This window comes from Babylonia areolata, chromosome 34 (genome assembly GCF_041734735.1).
Source record: "Babylonia areolata isolate BAREFJ2019XMU chromosome 34, ASM4173473v1, whole genome shotgun sequence".
Lineage (NCBI taxonomy): Eukaryota > Metazoa > Mollusca > Gastropoda > Neogastropoda > Buccinidae > Babylonia > Babylonia areolata.
In genome coordinates this window covers 17,080,984-17,088,483 of record NC_134909.1, presented here as the reverse complement: position 1 = coordinate 17,088,483, position 7,500 = coordinate 17,080,984, and the positions used below count along the sequence as shown (strand labels likewise).

At 49.9% G+C, this 7,500-nt stretch overlaps 2 protein-coding genes across 3 annotated transcripts in view; one reads left to right on the top strand and one right to left on the bottom strand.

The window, feature by feature from the left end:
- Positions 1-5,410, bottom strand: part of LOC143277417 (uncharacterized) — a 15,803-nt gene extending 10,393 nt beyond the window's left edge. For both annotated transcript variants that reach the window (XM_076582219.1, XM_076582217.1), the window contains exon 1: positions 5,040-5,410. The gene's annotated coding sequence lies outside the window, so the exon portion shown is untranslated. The remainder of the gene's footprint in view (positions 1-5,039) is intronic.
- Positions 1-7,500, top strand: part of LOC143277418 (uncharacterized) — a 47,371-nt gene that overhangs the window by 16,813 nt on the left and 23,058 nt on the right. The window lies entirely within an intron of this gene.

Below are 7,500 nucleotides of genomic sequence, written 5' to 3'. Positions count from 1 at the left end.
TTGAGAAGTGGTTTCAATTTTTGCCTGGCTGGTGGCGGTGGCGGCGGCACGGCGCCTGATGTGTGTGTGTTGTGTTTTTTTCTCTGTGGATCTTTGTTGTTGTGTTGTGTTTTCTTTGTTGTCTGTGTGATGTGTTTCGTTTCTTGTTGTCTGTCTTTCTCTGTGATGTCTTTTGTGTCTCTGTCCTGGTGTGGGGGGGGGGACATGGGGGGGGGGTCTCGGTTGGGCGGAGGTGCTCGTGTTGTGTCGTGTGGTCGTTTGTGCTGTTGTGTGTATGTCGTGTTTTTGTGCTGTCGTCGTGTCGTGCTGTGGTGTGTGTGCCTCCCCTCGTGTCCGCTCCTCCTCATCCCCTCCTCTCTCCCCCTCTGTCAGTCTCTGTTCCGCTCTCTCTCCATCTCTTCTTCCCTCCCCCTGTCAGCTCTCCTCTCTCCTCCCCTGTGCACTCCTCCACCGTCCCCGGCACCTCATCTCTTTCTTCTTTTCCCTCATGTCGCTCTGAATCCACTCATTCTGTGCTTCTCCTCTCTCATCTCCTCCCAGCTGCCCTCCCCTCTCTGTGCATGCTCTCCACTCTCTCCCATCTCTGATTCTCCTCTCTCTCTCTCCTCCTCTCATGCAATCCTCTCCTCTCTTCTGCTCGTGCTCTTCTCTCTCGTCTCTTAGCCCTGTGCAGTCCAGTCTCTGCTCCGTTCAGTCAATGCTTGCTGCCTGTCTCATCTGCTCTCTCTCATCTCTCCTCCCCTGTGCATCTCTCTGAGTTCTATCGTCTTTCTCTCCTCTCTAGCTCTGTGCATCTCTCTCTCTCTCCTCTCTGTGCATGTCTCTCTCTCTCTCTCTCTCTCTGTCTCTCTCTCCTCTCTGTGCATGTCTCTCTCTCTCTCCCCTCTGTGCATGTCTCTCTCTCTCTCCTCTCTGTGCATGTCTCTCTCTCTCTCTCTCTCCTCTCTGTGCATGTCTCTCTCTCTCTCTCTCTCTCTCTCTCTCTCTCCTCTGTGCATGTCTCTCTCTCTCTCTCTCTCTCTCTCCTCTGTGCATGTCTCTCTCTCTCTCTCCTCTCTGTGCATGTCTCTCTCTCTCTCTCTCTCTCTCTCCTCTCTGTGCATGTCTCTCTCTCTCTCTCTCTCCTCTCTGTGCATGTCTCTCTCTCTCTCCTCTCTGTGCATGTCTCTCTCTCTGTCTCTCTCTCTCTCCTCTCTGTGCATGTCTCTCTCTCTCTCTCCCCTCTGTGCATGTCTCTCTCTCTGTCTCTCTCTCTCTCCTCTCTGTGCATGTCTCTCTCTCTCTCTCTCTCCTCTGTGCATGTCTCTCTCTCTCTCTCTCTCTCTCTCTCTCCTCTCTGTGCATGTCTCCTCTCTCTCTCTCTCTCTCTCTCCCCTCTGTGCATGTCTCTCTCTCTCTCTCTCCCCTCTGTGCATGTCTCTCTCTCTCTCTATGCATGTCTGTCGCTCTCTCTCTCTCTCTCTCTCCCTCTCTCTCTCTCTCTCTCTGTCTCTCTCTCTCTGTGTACATGTCTGTCGCTCTCAATCTATATATATGACACCCCCCCCCCCCGCCCTTCTCCTCCGCCCTACCTACCCACCATCACAGACTTCAGTTCCTCCTGTTCGTGTGTGCTGGGACACAGACACTTGCCTTTCTTTCGTCAGTTGCAGACAAGATGCATCCGGATATAGTGCGTTCGGACAGAGAGAGAGAGGGGGGGGAGGCGGAAGTGGAGGGAGAGAGAGAGAGATGCACAGAAGGGGGAGAGAGAGAGGGGGATGGAGAGAGAGAGGGGGGAGTGGAGGGAGAGAGAGAGAGAGATGCACAGAAGGGGGAGAGAGAGAGGGGGGAGGGGGATGGAGAGAGAGAGGGGGAGGGGGATGGAGAGAGAGAGGGGGTGGAGAGAGAGAGGGGGAGATGTGGAGACAGAGAGAAAGAGGATCGGTGGGGATAGAGAAAGACAGTGAGAGACAGAGAGGGAGAGACAGACAGCAAACAGACAGACCGACCGACGGATAGACAGGCAGACCGACAGGGACGGAGAGAGAGAGAGAGGGGGGAGTGCGGAGATGGGGAGTGAGCGAGCGAGAGAGAGACAGAGAGTAAGAGAGAGAGAGTGGGGAGTGAGCGAGCGAGAGAGAGACAGAGAGTAAGAGAGAGAGAGTGGGGAGTGAGCGAGCGAGAGAGAGACAGAGAGTAAGAGAGAGAGAGTGGGGAGTGAGCGAGCGAGAGAGAGGACAGAGAGTAAGAGAGAGAGGGGGAGTGGGGAGTGAGCGAGCGAGAGAGAGACAGAGAGTAAGAGAGAGAGAGGGGGAGTGCGGAGGTGGGGAGTGAGCGAGCGAGAGAGAGACAGGGAGTAAGAGAGAGAGAGGGGGAGTGGGGAGTGAGCGAGCGAGACAGAGACAGGGAGTAAGAGAGAGAGAGGGGGAGTGGGGAGTGAGCGAGCGAGAGAGAGACAGGGAGTAAGAGAGAGAGAGGGGGAGTGGGGAGTGAGCGAGCGAGAGAGAGACAGGGAGTAAGAGAGAGAGGGGGAGTGGGGAGTGAGCGAGCGAGACAGAGACAGAGAGTAAGAGAGAGAGAGAGGGAGTGAGCGAGCGAGACAGAGACAGAGAGTAAGAGAGAGAGAGTGGGGAGTGAGCGAGCGAGAGAGAGACAGAGTAAGAGAGAGAGAGTGGGGAGTGAGCGAGCGAGAGAGAGACAGAGAGTAAGAGAGAGAGAGAGAGGGAGTGGGGAGTGAGCGAGCGAGAGAGAGACAGAGAGTAAGAGATAGACAGACAGAGACAGAGAGAGCACCCAATCTGAAAGAGTAAGATGACATTTTTCATCATCGAAGGTATTTGGTAATCATGTACATATATATATTCCGTTTCTTCACACCTGGCCTACGCCGGCGACATTAAGAGCATTACAAACTAAAATAGATTTTTTTTTTAATGCGAAAGAACCAAATGGAACAAAACCAGCCTGATACTCTCGTAGAAAATGAAATGGAACAAACACTCATGTTGTCATCATCACAAATCCTTACTCCATACTTCCGAATTATCCCGATCCCTCTCCGCCCCCCCCCCCCCCCAACCCCCACCCCTCTTCCCTTCCACACCACCCACCGCCATCACTTTCAGTCAAAAAAATCACACACACACACACACACACGCGCGCCCGCACACACACACACACACACACGTACACACACACACACACACACACACACACACACACACACACACACACACACACGCACACAGAGAGTTCAAACTGAATGAATTCGACAGTCCAAAACATGTGCAACGGTAGAGTTGGCTGTACGTATCGTATGATAGTCAATCGTCTCCGACTATGACCACATTCTAGAACAGCTGAGAGGCAACTGCTGTCCGGACTATCTGGGCGAGAATTTGATTACAGTAAAGAGAATGTCTTTGCCTAAGTTACATCCCCGCTCTCTCGACCAAGAGGGTTACAGGACAGTCGGCGTTGGGGATGGTTCCCAAAGGCCAACAAAGCCCCCAAGGCTGCAGCACTAGGAGCTAGTGCAATTTTACCTCCTAGTTTTCAGAGTCATAGTCCTTCACAAAAGACTAAGCTGTAAATGATTTCCCATTCCAATAAAGAAACCATTGATATTAGCAGAGAAGGCGTCTGTTGTCCTATCTGGGGCTAGAATTGGATCATAGTGGAGAGTGTCTTTGCCCAAGTTACATCCCCACTCTCTCTCTCCACCAAAGAGGGTTTTTAGGACAGTCGGCGTTGGGGACGGTTCCCAAAGGCCGATTAGCCAGCACCCGAGGCTGCAGCCGCACTAAGAGCGAGTTCAATCTTGCCCCCCCCCCCCCCCCCACTCCCCCTCCCTAGTTTCAGAGGTGGAGTGGTATGGCCCAGTGGTCAATCCACGGGCTAGGAAGCCAGTGTCGCAGGGGTCGAGTCCCACATAAGAACCTGTATTTTTATTTTTTTTTTTTACTCCCCCAACGCCTCCTCTAAACCTTGAATGGTGGTCTGGGTGTCTACTCTTTCGAATGAGACGATAAACTGTAGTCCTGTATGCAGCGTGCACTTTAGCGCACGTAAAAGAACCCAGGGAAACATATGGATCGTCAGGTACAAAAAAAAGTCCTCTTGATAGGTAAAGACAGATACACTGACTTGCAGAGAGAAAGAAAAAAAAGATAGTGCTGCACCTGTGGCGACGACTCGCTCTCCCTGGCGAGAGAGAGACAGAGACAGAGACAGAGATCAGCTCGAATTTTACATAGAGAAATCTGTGGCGACAAATGGTAATACAATACAATACAGTATCAGTATCAGTAGCTGAAGGAGGCGTCACTGCGTTCGGTCAAGTCCATATACGCTACACCACATCTGTAATCAGATGCCTGACCAGCAGCGTAAACCCAACGCGCTTAGTCAGGCCTTGAGAGAAAAAAAAGCAAAAATAAATAAATAAATAAATAAATAAATAAAATAAATGAATAAACCAATAAATAAATAAAATATAAAAAATGAATAAATAAATAAAATAACAAAAAAAAAGTAAATAAATAAAATACAGTGCAATCCTGGCCTAGTGGTAACGCGTCCGCCAAGGAAGCGAGACTGAGAATCTGGGCGCTCTGGTTCGAATCCCACAGTCGCCAGTCAGTATTCTTTCCCCCCTCCACTGACTAGACCTTCAGTGGTGGTCTGGACGCTAGTCATTCGGATAAGACGATAAACCGAAGCCCCGTGTGTAGCATACACTTAGCGCACGTAAAAGAACCTACGGCACTAAAAGGGATGTACGTGGCAAAAATCTGTAGAAAAATCCACTTTCATAGGAAAAACAAATAAAACTGCAGGTAGGAAGAAAAAAATGGGGGGTATTATCAGTGTAGCGACATGTTCTCCCTGGGGAGAGCAGCCCGAGTTTCACATAGAGAAATCCGTTGTGACAAAAAGAATGATATAATAAAATACAACGCAATACAATACAATGCAACACAACACAACACAACTCGTCCCATACACATTCAGAAGAACGTAAAACAGCCAGACAAGACGGAACACCTCTCTCTCACCTTACTAACAACGTTGCCAAAACTTCAGCCCAACACCAACTCTCGCGCCAAAAGTCTTGAAACACGGCTGCTTTAAAAAAAACAAACACCAACCAACCACACTCCGCCTTTTAAGAAGCTCGCGAACCCACCAACCGGGCCACCCGAAGACTTGACTTCAACTGAGGAGGCGTGGGGCGAACGTGGGACAGTGGACCAGCCAGGAGGAAAGGCGGGAAGAATGGGTTCGTGTCCAGGGCTGCAGGGGTTTTATGTTTTTTTGTGTGGTGGCCCTCTGTCCCTTGTCACTACTTAACTGTACTGTACTGTGTGCGTGGTGGTGGTGAGCGTCAAGACAGTCAAAGTCATGTCTCGACCAACCCTCGACACTGACTGAGATTGGTCCTTAGGGGTGTGTGTGTGTGTGTGTGTGTGTGTGTTGGGGTGGGGGTGGAGGTGGGGGGATGAGGGGAAGGGGAGTTGGGGGGGGGGGGGGGGGGCGGGGGGGGGGCTCACACCATAACTTAGGTTTCGTCCACTTGGCGATCTCGCTCGCTCGCTCGCGCGCGCACCGGCGTACACACTCTCACACTCACTCTGTCTGTCTGTCTGTCTCTCTCTCTGTCTCTGTCTCTCCCTCTCTCTCTCTCTCTTCCATCTTTTTCTTGCAGGGAATGTCGGTTTCCTCCCCCCCTTCTCCCACCCCCACCCCATGTAATGACGCTACCCCCCCCCCCTCCCCCCCCCCCGCACACATTTTCCTCCCCTACTCCCCCTCTCCTGAACCTGTGTTGAATTCTCTATGTCTCTGTCTCTCCCCTACTACGTTAAAACCACACACACACACTGTCTCTCTCTCTCTCTTGCTGTTCCCATTGTTACTTCCAGAAGTCTGTTTGTCTGTCTGTTTGTCTGTCTGTCTGTCTCTCTGCTCCTGCCATTAGGAAGCAGAGTTTAAGTTAGTGATTCATTATGGCCGTGCACTCCATTTGTAAAGGTCCAAGGTCTATACAACTAAACCATTTGTGTCCTCTCTCTCTCTCTCTCTCTCTCTCTCTCTCTCTCTCTCTCTCTCTCTCTCTCTCTCTCTCGGACAGATTGGAAGAATACGCCATACCTAAAATCTTAATCCTTGAATAAAAAATTAAAACGTTTTGAGTTCTTTCTCCCTCCCTCCCCCCCTCTCTCTCTCTCTCGGACAGATTGGAAGAATACGCCATGTCTAAAATCTTAATCCTCGAATAAATTTTTTTTTAATTAAAAACAAAAACAAAACCGTTTTGAGTTCTTTCTCTCTCGCCTCCCTCCCCCCCCCTTCTCTCTCTCTCTCTCTCTCTCTCTCTCTCTCTCTCTGTGTCTCTGTCTCGGACAGATCAGAAGAATACGCCATGGCTAAAAGCTTAATCCTTGAATTAAAAAAAAATGAAATAAAATAAAACCGTTTTGAGTTCTTTCTCTCCCTCCCACCTCCTCTCTCTCTCTCTCTCTCTCTCTCTCGGACTGATCAGAAGAATACGCCATGTCTAAAAGCTTAATCCTTGAATAATAATAATAAAAAAATTAAAAAATCCAAACAATACGTTTTGAGTTCTTTCTCTTTCCTCTCTCTTTCCCCTCCCTTCCCCCCTCCCTCCCTCTCTGTGTCTGTCAGCACTCAGTCACAGGCACAGACTCAAGACGTCAGGAACGAACGGTCACGAGCTTGTGACTTCCGGGGGCCGGAAGTTGAGGAGAGGTCAGTGGCAGTGCGAGGCAAGGGAGATAAACACAAGAGCTTCCGATGGCGCCACTTGTTGAGGGGGCGGGGACGGAGCAGATTGATGGAGCTGAGGGGGGCGGGGGGGTGGGGGGGTACGGGTTGGAGTGTGTGTGGGGGGGGGGGGGGGGGTGGAAGAGTGAGGGGTGTGGGGATGGGGGGCACTGGTCCTATTGTTTGGTGTGGGGGTGATGCACTGAGTTGTTGCTCAGAGAGACAGACAGACACAGAGAGAGACAGAGACAGGGAGACAGAGAGAGAGACAGAGAGACAGAAACAGAGAGAGAGAGACAGAGACAGACAGAGAGAGAGAGGGAGAACACGTTCATCTTTAATGCCAATAGCTCTCAGCTCTAATGAAAGTAGTTACAACCATAACAAAGAAAACAAAGAGTTTAAAACAGAAGAACTGAAAAAAAATGTATTGTTACTTAAAAGTGAACGTCTCCACAGTCACAGATTTAATTAATGTGTTTGTGAAGGAATCACCGTGCAACGCAGATGAAGAAGATTGTTACTGACAAATGTTAGGTTTAGTTGTTTTTACCACGCGTCGTACTGTATGATTTGCGCTTTGAATTGTGAGTATTGTGATATCATTTTGTTGGTGTTGTATTTCTGGCTTCCTTTAAATCAGCCGTGTTTTTATTATTATCATTTATTCTATTTTATTTTTTACAAATTTACGTTGTGTGCTGTACTTGGCTGCTCTGCCTGTAACCTGTA